The sequence below is a fragment of the Aristolochia californica genome, unplaced genomic scaffold (assembly GCF_029961685.1).
Source record: "Aristolochia californica isolate CCGP_79_NKW_82.1479 unplaced genomic scaffold, dmAriCali1.0.hap1 SCAF_2, whole genome shotgun sequence".
NCBI classification, from domain to species: Eukaryota; Viridiplantae; Streptophyta; class Magnoliopsida; order Piperales; family Aristolochiaceae; genus Aristolochia; species Aristolochia californica.
In genome coordinates, this window is record NW_027181881.1 from 41,108,704 (window position 1) to 41,121,758 (window position 13,055).

The following is a 13,055-nucleotide window of genomic DNA, read 5'->3' on the forward strand; positions in this document are numbered from 1 at the left end:
TCGAATCTAGTTGAGTCTGAACCTTCCTATGTTCGAGCCGAGCTTGATTTAAAGATTTCGAACTCAATTTGAGCCGACCTAGCCTCAAGCCTAAAATTGTAATCGAGCTCGAGCCTAATAATTTTAACCGAGTTCGAGCTCTAGCTCTAGCTCTAGCTGAGTTCGAGGTTAACCTACATTTAATACTCTACATAAAATATATGTCAAATAAATTATCTATAAAATTATGCATACATTTTTAAAAAAAGAATGATAGGGGAGGTTCGGGATTGAATCAAGATAATGGATTAGAACCCACCAATATTTATCTTTTTTACCCCAAATGTTGTGTAGGTTATTTTGTAATTTTTGAATCTGGCCATAAATTTACTATGGCCTCCTTACTGCCCTTGATTAAAAATTTATATTCTAGGAAAAACTAGAAATGTTTTTCCTAGGATATATATTTCCAAAAAAAACTTTAAATAAAATCCTATTACTATTAGAGACTTACTAGAAAATTACTAGAAATATTTTAAAATTTTCTTAGGAAAGTTAAATGGACCTCTTATTGCCTCTTTTAGGAAAATAAATAAAAATTAATAATCAATCTAATATACTACTATACTTATTGATAAATTTTTAATCAAATAAAATGTCAAACACAAAATTGCTATGAAAATTGCCTCATGCTAAAAGTATTATATCATCAACTGTCAAATACTTATTCAAAATTTTCTATACGGGTTTCTAGCCCATCTTGGCAAGAAAATCTTACTTAAAAAATTATATAATTTTTTAATAAGAATTTCTAATTAGAAAAATTGCTTCCAAAAAACATGAGGCACTAATAGTCCTTATATTTCTACTAAAAAAGTCTTTTCAATATTTATTGAAAAAACCACTAATAGTCTCTAGAAAAGTATTTATACTAAAATGCCTTTTCAATTTCTTCAAGAGCAATGAGGGAGGGACAAATAGTTTTATTTTTTTTACTTGTTTATGATTTCGCACATGTAACTTTCACACATGTGACGCTCAAGCCGCCCGCGAGCTGGCTCGGTTTGAAGCCACCTAAAACTATGATTATTTATTTATTTATTTATTCCAAGTCCTTATGAATTGTACTTATCTTGATTAAGTGACAAACATCGAACCTCCAGAATTGTTTTTATAAAAAATTGTGGCTACCAATGTCCCTCTCTCGGTCTCTCTCATCTTCTCTGTCAAAATCAGCCATGTCACAGGGGAGGGGTGGAGAGATTTTTCTACTAAATTTGACTCATTTTTAGTTTGTGTCTTAATCTTATGTGTGTTCGCAATCTTAATTACAATTCAATGTGCAAATCAATTTTACAACCAAAGGTGCTTTAATAAGCATTAAAATCCACAAAGAAGACAAACTTTATTGTGGTTCCCAATCCTATCTTTGATTGCTCCACTCCCAAGGTGCCTTGTACCTTGAAGTTCATCTATATTTAGGTTGCTAAGTGACGCTTACAATGAAATGCCTCTAAGATCAATTATAATGTTGCCATTACAAGCACTTATGCCACTCAATTGACCGCAATAACTGACTTATATAAGTTCAACCTCACATAGATTGATAGCAATAAACTAGGTTATCCAATATAGATCCAAAAAAGGAATTTTCAGCAACTAACTATTCTACATAAGCCTACATAGGGAATTTTAGCACTGCTTGCCCACACAAGGATTTATGGCTCACAACAACAACAAACAAGGATTATCAATCTTTTTCCAAGCTTTTCCGTCAGGGAATACAATAGTCAACTAAGGAATAGCTTAGATCCATGACATAATTTTGCAATAATAATCCTCAACCACACATGCTCCTTTTAATCAAATTGAGATGAAGGTGACTTGCCTTTGCCATACTTGGCCTGGATTGCAAGGGCTACTTGCTTACGGTTAAGCTCAATACAAATGCCTTTCAATAGGTAAATTTTACAATTCTAGCACATATAGATACGAACGCCAATCCTAAGTACTTCATTAATGTAATAGTAGCTCAACAAGTCTTTGATTGACTAGATTTTAAAATTAAAGGTCAAGATAACTTTTGGATTGGTTTTAAAATAAGGGACAACACTTAAAGTAACTCGAATTAGTTTTTTTCACAATATAGGTTCACAAGCAGTCATCTGAACAAATTATCTTTGATGTCAAAGATTAAAAACTTAAGTTCATATTTTCTTGATCAAAATATTTCTAAGTATAAGCTCGATACTGCTTGGATTTTGAAGAATTGGCCCAAATAATCAATACTTTGTAAAAAAACTCTTTACTTTCGAAAGCTAAAATGAATAATGTGATTTTAAAGTATAACAATTCTAGTAAAAAAGATGCTAAGTGAGGATTTCAAAGTACAAGCTCTAAGTACTTAACTCTTAGGCAACTAAGTTTTTTAAAAACTCATCCAATCACCAAATTTAGTTTCAAAGTACGAGTGCACTTTGGAGTGGTTGTAGAAGCCTTATGAGTCGACAGAGACAATTCTTGTGGTAAAATCAACTTAAATAAACCACGTATCAATGTTGAAAAATTAAACCATTGAGTTGGAAAAAGGGATGTTTTATCCCTTAGAAAATTTTGACGAAATCTCAACTAAATATCAGGAGTATATACTTAAAATTTTTGTAATAAGCCACTAGTCATTTAGATAAGGCGCCTATAGATTTTAGAGACCTATCCTAGCTGAATCAAAATTTTCAATCTTATTTGATAATTTTTTTGTACCACATTAGTCAGACAATTGTGGACTATTTGGACCGTCTTCATTAGATGCCTTTTTTTTTTTGGATGTTTGACTTTATTTTAACTGGTCATCAGGTCGTTCAAGTGTATGATTCCAAAAAAAACATGTTCTATCTCTTGTCGGTCACATGATGGTAGTTTAGTCAATTGACCTTCACAAATTGCTTCTTCTCTCTTCTTTAGTGCAGTTGGTCAGATGATTGAACGTATGCTGACAATAGTTGAGAATAATTAATTATAACACAAGCCCAACAGTTGGGACTTATAGTCAACAACAATTACGTACAAGCACTTAGACCCACGAAGCTAGGAATTTTCAACAGCTACACATCAACATATCCAAACATTTGATTGGTTTACAAATTATAAGGACAACTTTCTTTGTAATTTAAACACAAAAGCTTCTTAAATAGGCATATACTAAAAAACTTAAAGTATAAAAGCATTAATCTAATCTTAAGTGATTCAGCCACAACAATAGTAGCTCAATTTAATCTCAAATGAATGATTTTAAAGTATATGCATATATGGGATTTGAAAATTCAGTCCATCAAACTTTTGAAAAGTTGTTGAAAGGTTCCAAATACGAGTATAGTATGATAAACATATAGCCAAAACTAAACTCAACTCAATTGATTTCAAAATATGTTTACATAATTTTAGCACGAAATAGAAAAATACAATCAAACAAATTTCAAAATAACAGCATGAGCACTTAGCACTTTTCAAAAGACCTCCTTGTTTTGGCTTTATTTCTTTAACTAGAAAATCTCATATTATCTAGAAGGCTAGGGAAGATCGAATTTTGTTTTGGTTCATTATAACAATGTTGGTTGTGATTTTATTTGAATAAGACTCAATTGACTCGACTACCATAATATTCAATTTCTTGATTCTATGTTCCCCAAAGTCATCCCTCATTGGTAGGAGTGTCAATATTACCCATTTACCCAATATTTTATTCACTATTTATTAAGTAGAGTGAAATAAGAATAAAAATTCTTGCCTATTTAAGCCTTTAGGTATTTTATTTGATTACCCATGTACCATTTATTAGATTGAACATAAATGAGAATGACCCATTTTATACTCAATTTACTATTTATTGGATTATATATAAGAGTAATTGTGTAAATTTTTATTTGTGAGAATATATGTTTGAGATAATACATAATGCATATCTTTTTTTAAGGATTATGTAATTTTTTAAATATTTTTTTATACACTATGTTTTTTATACACTTTTTATACTATTATGGTTTTATAAAATTTAAGTTTATTTACTTGATTACCTATTTTATTGTTTGATAAATAACTAAGTAAATGGCATTTGGAGCAACTTCTTTGATACACCTATAGTACCACGTACCAATATATCATATCTAAATGGAACGGTACATTGAATAGCTAATTTCTTTCCATTTATATAAACACAAACTCCATTTTTTATGTTTAAAGTTTTTAAAAAATAATTTTCTTAATATTCAATTATTTTTTGTGAAGCTTATGGGGGTTAGTCCACAATGAATTGGAATGAATTCCCCCCACACTACCTAGTTCATAAAAAAACTGGCGTTAGTGTAAAAAGATTTGAATTGAAGTGAGATTACACCATTTCATCTGCTTAGGCAATAACAGAAGAAAGTTGATTCCTACTTTTTTTCCGATTCATCAACTTTCCACGCGCGATCTCGTTGCCCCTCCCCCCACTCCGAAAGGAAAAATTTCTCCTCAATTGCTATTCTTCTCTCCCTCTACGTCGGCCTTCGTCTCCCGAAGATTTTTTTGGCCCCATCTTCTTCCTCTCGTCTTCGCTCTCTCTGCTTCGTCTGCTTTCTCTCATCAACTCTGATTTTCGCTCCCAGTTTTTTCTCGTCATCGTTTGATTTTGTTCGCCCCATCTTCTTCTTCTCTTCTACGCGTCTCCTCCCCGTTTCTCTCTCCGCCTTATTCTTCCTTCTCCCTCTCTCGTCTCCCTCTCTCTTGTCCCTCTTGGCCTCCCTCTCTTCTCACTATCGCTCTCCCTCTCCCTTCTCGTTCTCGCTCTTCTCTTTCCTCCTCCCCCGATTTCCTTCGATTTAACCTATTCCGGTTTCGATATCTTTCAAATTTGTTCGATCTTCTTCGATTTTCAACAGTTAGGCGTCGATTTCTTCGATTGGGCTTAGATTTCCCCATTCGGCGGTGGTTTTCCCAAAATTTTAGAAGGTAAGCTGAAACCCTAATTTTTTTTCAACTAATTTAGTGTTGTATTTGATTTAATTTTAATTTTGTGCGTAATTTATCTTGATTGTGGCATAATTGTGGAATTTAGGGTTAGGGTTTATGGGATTTAGGGTTCAATTTCGTCTTGATAGGGTTTAATTACGGGATTAGAGTTGGGGTTTGGGACTTTTAGGGTTTTAAGGTCTGGGGTTTAGTCGTTAGGTCTGGAATTAGGGTTTATGTTTTTTTTTAAAAAAATAGGGTTCTCGATTTTGGGGGTGATAGTGTTTTAAGTGCTTAGGGTTTAGTGTTTGGGGCTTTTAGGGGTTTTAAGGTCTAGGGTTTAGGGTTTGGGACTTTTAGGGGTTTTAAGGACTAGCGTTTACGGTTTGGGGCTAGGGGATTTAAGGACTAGGGTTTAGGGTTTATTTTAATTTGTTAAGGTTTAGGGTTTAGGGTTTGGGGTTTATTTTAATTTGTTAGGGTTCTTGGTTAGGGTATAGGATTTAGGGGGTTTAGTCTAGTTCAAACGAGGCTGATGATGTACGGTTCGTAGTGCCTGTGAAGTCATATGGGGCTCTACCAAGGGTGTGCGGTGAATTTGGACTTGATGAGTTGATTTTTGCATTGTCTAGTAATCTACAATGAAATTAGTTTGATTAATTTTGAAATGTTTTAGAATGTTGTTGAATATGTTTGAAGTGCTATGAAATGCTTTTTCTATGTGGTGAGGAGATTTTGGAGTTATAAATATCCACCACATGGTCCAATTCAAACAAGGTTGAGTCGCCTACATGGGCGTCCATTAGCCAACGAAACCCGACCCCTATCAATGACGATGTGTGGTTTGTAGTGACTGTGAAGTCATATGGGGCTCTACAAAGGCTGTTCGGTGAATTTGGGCTTGATGAGTTAGTTTTTTTATTGTTCTAGTAATCTACAATGAAATTAGTTCGATTAATTTTTAAAGGTTTTAGAATGTTGTTGAATATGTTTGAAGTGTTACAGAATATTTTTGTCATGTGGTGAGGAGATTTTGGAGTTATAAATATCCAACACATGGTCCAATTCAAACAAGACTGAGTCGCCTACACGGACGTCCATTAGCCAACGAAACTCAACCCCCATCAATGACGATGTACGGTTCGTAGTGACTGCGAAGTCATATGGGGCTCTACCAGGGGTGTTTGATGAATTTGGACTTCATGTGTTTGTTTTTGCATTGTTCTAGTCTTCTCCAATGAAATTAATTCGATTAATTTTGAAATGTTTTAGAATATTGTTGAATATGTTTGAAGTGGTATGGAATGCTCTTGCCATGTGGTGAGGAGATTTTGGTGTTATAAATATCCACCACATGGTATTTTGTTATTTGTTAGTTGTGTTTCTGTGTGTCTCTAGTTACTATGACGGGTAATGGTTGTCTGATAAAAAAAATTTCCATGAGGACCATCTCGGATTTAGATTATAAATGGCTGGAAGAAGACAACAAACTCCTTGATCATATGAGATTTGGACCTTCGATGATAACAACAAAATGCTCGATCTCTTGGTTGAGCAAGTCAATATGGGGAACAGGATGCCCAATGGGGTTTGGAAGCATGAAGTGTATTTGGACTGTGTCAATAGGTTCAATGAAGACGTAGCTATTAAAAAAACTGTTGAACACCTCAAGAATCGAACAAGATCATGGAAGAAAACTTACCAAGCAGTAACGAGCTGTCTCAACACTAGTGGGTTTGGTTGGGATGCAACCACACATCGAGTTACTGCATGTCATTCTGTATGACAAGACTATATCAAGGTCATTAAATTATGATTGATTGTAAAATATTTTGTATGTTTTCCGCATTACTAGAACTCTATTCCAAGTCGTCTAAATGATGTTTTATCCTTGTAGAAGTATAAAAAATCTGAAAAGTATAGACAACAATGCTGCCCTCTTTATGACAAATTGGCTTTGGTAGTGGGAAACTCAATAGCCATGGGGAGAGAAAGTCAAAATGACAAAGACATGTGCAATGATGTCCAGCATGAGGAAAAAAATTCACGCTTGGACATGCTCGAGGATGTCGATTTAGGTAGAGATACTCATTCGCCATTCTTTATAGAAAATGAGTTGGCATCTGATCAGTCTCCATGTACTAACCCGTCAACTTCAAGTTGTTGTAAAAAGAAACCGCAAATGGCCACCGATGATAGTATTATGTTCATTGATACAATGATAAGAATTGTCACCCTATTGCAATCTTTACAGCCTAAAGATGATAAAACCGCCGGAGAGAATTGGTATGAAGCCCTCACAGAAATCCCGGACCTGTCGATAGAGGTGAAGTTTCTCGCTCCTCTATTGTTAGATACACCAATGAAGAAGGACATGTTTAAGAAGCTGCCAGTGGAAGAGCGACTTAATTGTCTTAAATATTGTATTGGTGAAATGTAGTCAATAGTTTTAAGTACACTGTATTTTGGGACGATTATTTTGAAGTTTAATTATGTTTTTTTTAATTTTGACTTTATAAGACATATCATTGATAGATTATGAAGTTATTATGGTTAAGATTTGGGTTTTCATGATTGTTGTGTTCTTATTGTATGGATGAATACTGTGGGTGTGTGATTGGAGATAGTTTTATATAGGTGTGATTGAAAATAGGTTATGATTGAAGATAAGGGTATGTTTTTCTGTTTATGACATTTAAGAAGAAACAAGAATTATTGTTGTAGTCGTCATTGTATTTGCAGGTTTCCATGGAAGACAAAAATAGGAATGCAAGAGCCGTCGTGCATTAGAATCCACTAGAGCTGCACAATTTCTGAGATGCTATAGCAACTAGCATGTGGAGTGATTATTAGTGGTTGTAATTTATTGCATTTGAACATGTATGTTGTCGTTCGTATGTACTAAACTAATAAGTTGATGATGTTAAACGCACGAACTCGTTGTTAAAAATAATTTACGTTAATTATATTTTTTTTTGTTATTTTTTTACTTTTTCTTCACTTGTTTACAATTTATTCTAGTCACATGTAATTAGTATATTAATTTATAATAAAATGTAATAATTAATTGGTTTAATTATCCATATAATTTAACCATTAGTTTTTCATTTTGTGTGAATATATTATTAATTAATAATATTTAAAATATATATTATGTTATTAATAAATTAATATATTTATTTATTTATTATGTATTTTTTTATTTTGTATTAAAATAGTGAGTTTTATTTTTAAACTATATCTTATGTTATTAAAAAATAATTTATTTTTTATTATATTCACTTATGTTATTTTAAATTTTTTATTTATTTTAAATAATTTATTCTAGTCACACGTAATTAATAAATTGTAATCATTAATTGGTTAAATTATCCTATTGCTATAATTAATTAAACCATTAGGTTTATTTATTATATTCTCTTAAGTTATTTTTTAATTTTTTAATTAATTTTGTATAATTTATTCTAAGCACACGTAATTATTGTTTTAATTTATAATAAACTATAATCATTAAGTAATATAATATAATTTTTCAGTAATTAGGATATTAATATATTGTGGACTACACGTTAAATTACTTATAAGTGTAGTAACCAGGTTTATTTTAGTTAATTATATATTTAGGTATATGTTCTGTTTAGGTTATTATAAAAGGTTACTCATTCTCTTATTTATATCATACTTTTCATTAGGAGGCACTAACAATAAAATTTGTTTTTCAGCCATTTGAACTAGTCTAAACTAACACCCAAAGATGAGTTGAATTTGAATCAATTCATTTCACTTTAATTCAAATTTATTGTGGACTAACCCCCCATTAATGACAATATTAAGCTAATTGATACGGTAATCTTGAAGAAATGCTATTGAGGTAGGCTGGAGAGAGATACCCCAGACACCAATATCATCGGACGTCAACAGGGAGTACTCCAAATGATTCTCGTCAGCTACGTGTACCCTAACTCAAACGATGGAAAGAGACAAGACAAATGGTAGTTTCGTCATTTAACCTCGTGCAGCCGATCCCCGTATCTTGCGCTCAGAGATCTCAATTGAGTAATAACCATGGCGATTCCTTATAAGATAAAATAAGCGCTGCAACAAGCAAAACACGTACGATTCCCAATTCCTAATCCTTTTTCTCAATTCTCAGTTTTTTTTTTAATCTCCGGAGACAGCGGCTATAAATACTCATTGCCCAGTTGCCCACCATCTCTATGTTCAAGCCACAGCAGCGAGCAGAAGCAGAAGCAACAAAAAGAAAAAAAGAAAAAAAAATCACACAGTGGAAAGGTCCGGAGTTCGAAGATTCAGACACGGAGAGAGAGAAGAAAAAAATACATAAGAAGGTTCCAGGAATCAAGGGTCTGGTCATGTGACTTGACCCATGGGATTCGGGCATCGAAACTTCTTGCCATTCTTTAGAGTTTGAAAATCAGAGAGCCGTGGAGCATCAGAGATCCATTTGCACGAGCGAAGAAGACTTCTGTTAGATCCCATCTTGCAAGGAAGCGAGGAGAAGGCCTCCTGGTAGTTGGCAAATAGAAGCAAGGTCATTTATTTCCAGTCTGTTCTCCCTTGTCCCCTCCTTTGACGCTCTCTCTTCTGTACTCCTCACAACGCATGTTTGCGAAACTGGGTTGCTCGGTTTTCATCGACATGGACGAGTCCAGTGCCTACTACAGCAGAAGAATAGCGAGGATAGAGGTCACCAAATGTAGAAGTGCAGTTTTATGCTTGTGGGTACTGTTGATTCTAGCTCAGTCTTGTTGTTTGTCTTCCGCTGGAGCAGCTGGGTCTCCTTCTTTGCGGCCTAGATCAGGCTTCCTCAACTTGGCGCCTCTTCCTGTCGTGTTGCCGCCGAGCACGGAATTTGGAGACGACGGTGAAAGAGATCCGGATCTGTTGATAGGAGACGAGAAGAGGAAAGTTCATACTGGCCCAAACCCACTTCACAACAAGTAAGATTAGAGACACATGAAGGAATCCAGCTCGGCAGCCGATTTCACTGTTTGTTACACTTTCAGAACTGGAGCGAGTATTAGGTGTTCAGAATTGAATGAAAAAACCATGTAAGCTGTCTGTTGTTAATTTTTCTTTCTTTCGAAAGGTAGTAAAATGATAACCATTTCGTGTCGAGTTGAAGATGGTAGTTGATGAGTTCTTGTCTCCAATGGAGCAGAGAGAGAGAGAGAGGAATAATCATGATAACGAGGCACAGTTGAAGGCCTGTACATGTGAATGCTCTTGTATATCTTCACCTTCTTCTGATAATATTCATGAATGAGTTGAGTTAATGCTAGTAATGGCTCCCTTGCTGTCTTTATTTTCTTCGTCTCTTCCGTTCACTCATTTCAGTACTGCCAACTTAAGCATCTCTGCTACAATGGAATGGCCAGCTCCATGTAGCTATAGCTTCTGGCAATCGAAGCTATTACAGTTGGATTTTCTCTATTTCATTTCCATCGGAAATTGTTCAAATCTGTAAAAAGTACTGGCTAACACGGTGATGGTGGAAAAGGTACCGGATTTTTAAAGACAGGTGGGTGATGTAATTAGTTTATTCCTAGTTTAGCTGAAAGGGCTGCAGCTCCATCTGTTTGACTTAAATGTCCCATCTCTCTCCATGTCATGGGACCCCAGTACGTTTTCCGCAGTCACAGCTTGACCTGCACCCCTCTTAACCTAAACACACACGTACTGTTGCTTCTTCTTCTCCATTTTCTTCTTCACAGCTGTGTATCTTCGTATTAATGAGACCACTGCTGTGCTGGTCTTCCATACCCTTTTATACGTCTGGGTTCATGGCTTGACAACCCATACCTCTCTCATCATATCTCCCTCCCATTTTTTATCCCGTCTCCACATTTACTTCTCCATTACTAATTAACCCTTTCACCTACAGCTTTCATTTGTCTGCCAATTACAGTGAATTAACATCCTATTTAAAAGAAGCCATAGCCTGTAGAAATCTCAGTTCATGTGTTTATATGAATAGAAAACTGCGGAAATTTAAGGTGTCTGCAACAGCTATGGACAAGAATTTCCCAGAGATTTAATTTCACCTTCTTTAATATAAAATAGAAGCCTTGATGACTAGGACTTTTGACTGAAACTACTGTTCCCCCAAAAAAAAAACAGTGTTCAGGTTCTCAAGGTGACACATAGTCGTAGGTTATAATAGATTATAAACCTACCCTAACATTTCTGTCTTCCAACGTTTGCAAACTTCTAAAGATTCTTGGTAACTTTTAAGGTAAAGTCTCCCGAGTTCAATTCATGTTTTTGCATGTTTTTTTTTTTTTTTTTTTTGGTTCTTTTTTATTGAATTGAATGTTGCTTCCTGGCTTCGTTTTGAAGAAAGAGCATCGGCATTGGTAGGACATGTGATGATTCAATGTTTTTTATTGCTTCCACCCACCCACTGTAAATTTCCGCCATTATTGTTATTCCTCCCTTTTTCGTTTCTCCATTATCATCCCTCTTCATTAAAACAAAGTAATCATTCTTGATATTTTTCTCTTCAGAAACTCGACAGGGATCGGAAACAGAGAAATAGAGAAAAAAGGTCATCTGTTTCCATCCGTTGAAAAAGAAAATAACCAATTTTTGCCTCGGGATGTATGGCCATTCCGGAATGGTGAATGGCAGTAATGGGATTAAAGTAGAGCTCGGTAGAGCTGTGTCTCTTTCTCGACTGAAAAGAATGGGCAATTACCGAGTCGCCGTGACCGGAAAATTTTGTGGGGATTAACTCTTCTAAAAATAAATGCGATAAAGAAGTATAGTTTCTATGGAATTGATGGAATAAACCTGAATTAAAGTCATCTGCGTCTGAAAGTAGACATGCGTTTAGATTTCGCAAGAATCGAAGTTTTAGTTAGCAGAAGAAACGGAAAAAGAAAAGAGGACATACATGCTGCAATGAAACGGGAAAAAGCCATTAATGTACACGGAAAAGCATGTATCTGGAACCGCAGTGTACAACCTTAAATGGATCAAAAACTTTTACTCTCCGTCTTGAAAAACTGTGCGAGGAACAAGGAAACGAAGTGTCCGTCGGTTCGAGACGGTAAGAAGAGAGCCGGCGGAAGCGTCGCCGGGGGGATTTATTATTAGATATATATATATAGGAATAAGTTCAAAATGTATAAATCAGAGTGGCGCAGCGGAAGCGTGGTGGGCCCATAACCCACAGGTCCCAGGATCGAAACCTGGCTCTGATATAAAGTGTTTTTGAATTTTTTTGCTTTAAATTCTGATTTTTTTTTCACTTTTTTTAAATGGATATGCCACACCATGAAAATTAATCACAAATTATTTTTAAATAATTTTGTGTGGATTTTATTGTGGTGTCACAATGTAGCAAGCTAGCCCCGATTAGCCCTACTGCTTTGGGTAAAAATAATAATTAAAGATAAAATAGATAAAATATGACTGCATAAAATATATTATTTACCTTCAGGTACAAATAGTCTATTTCGGCGAGTCAATGTGTCCTTCAGTACACGAGAATCAGCTGCTGATCCCTCGCATCCAGCTAATACATAAGTGAATTGCATGTCGAATGTATATGTTGCCATCACATTTTGTGAGAGATAACCCTTTCTGTTCCAGAACCTTGGTTGTTCTTCAAGCGGGATATTTGCTTTGATATGCGTTCCATCAATAGCCCCAATACAATCCTAATTATATTAGCGGGGCCATTAGTATTGACTAAATTTGTATAGTAACCTAAATAGAGGGCAAGTGATGTTACCTTGAAGTATGGATAAAACATTGAATTGTTTAAAATCCTTGAGTGTGTGCGTTCTGAAGGTTGTTTGATATAATCAGCGTGAAGTTTGAGGATAGCATCCAACTCCTTGTTGAAATATTTACTTATGGACCAGTTCGATCTATCAAACATCTCTGCTGTGACACTATAGGCTTGTTGTTGACCAACAGTTAGGAGGAAATAGGCAAGTTGTTCTTCCACTGAGATGGTCTTTGTCGCTGATAAAAACCCTCTGGTATTAAGTATTGTTGCCAATTTGTGAAATACAATTTGATTCATCCTGTAAACTTTTCGAAATTTAACAGGAGATTTG

At 34.8% G+C, this 13,055-nt stretch overlaps 1 non-coding gene across 1 annotated transcript; it reads left to right on the forward strand.

Annotated features, from left to right (window-relative positions):
• The first annotated feature begins 12,119 nt into the window (after positions 1-12,119).
• On the forward strand, positions 12,120-12,191 carry TRNAM-CAU (transfer RNA methionine (anticodon CAU)). Its single transcript has one exon. It is a non-coding gene; the product is annotated as a tRNA-Met (tRNA).
• The last annotated feature ends 864 nt before the right edge of the window (positions 12,192-13,055 follow it).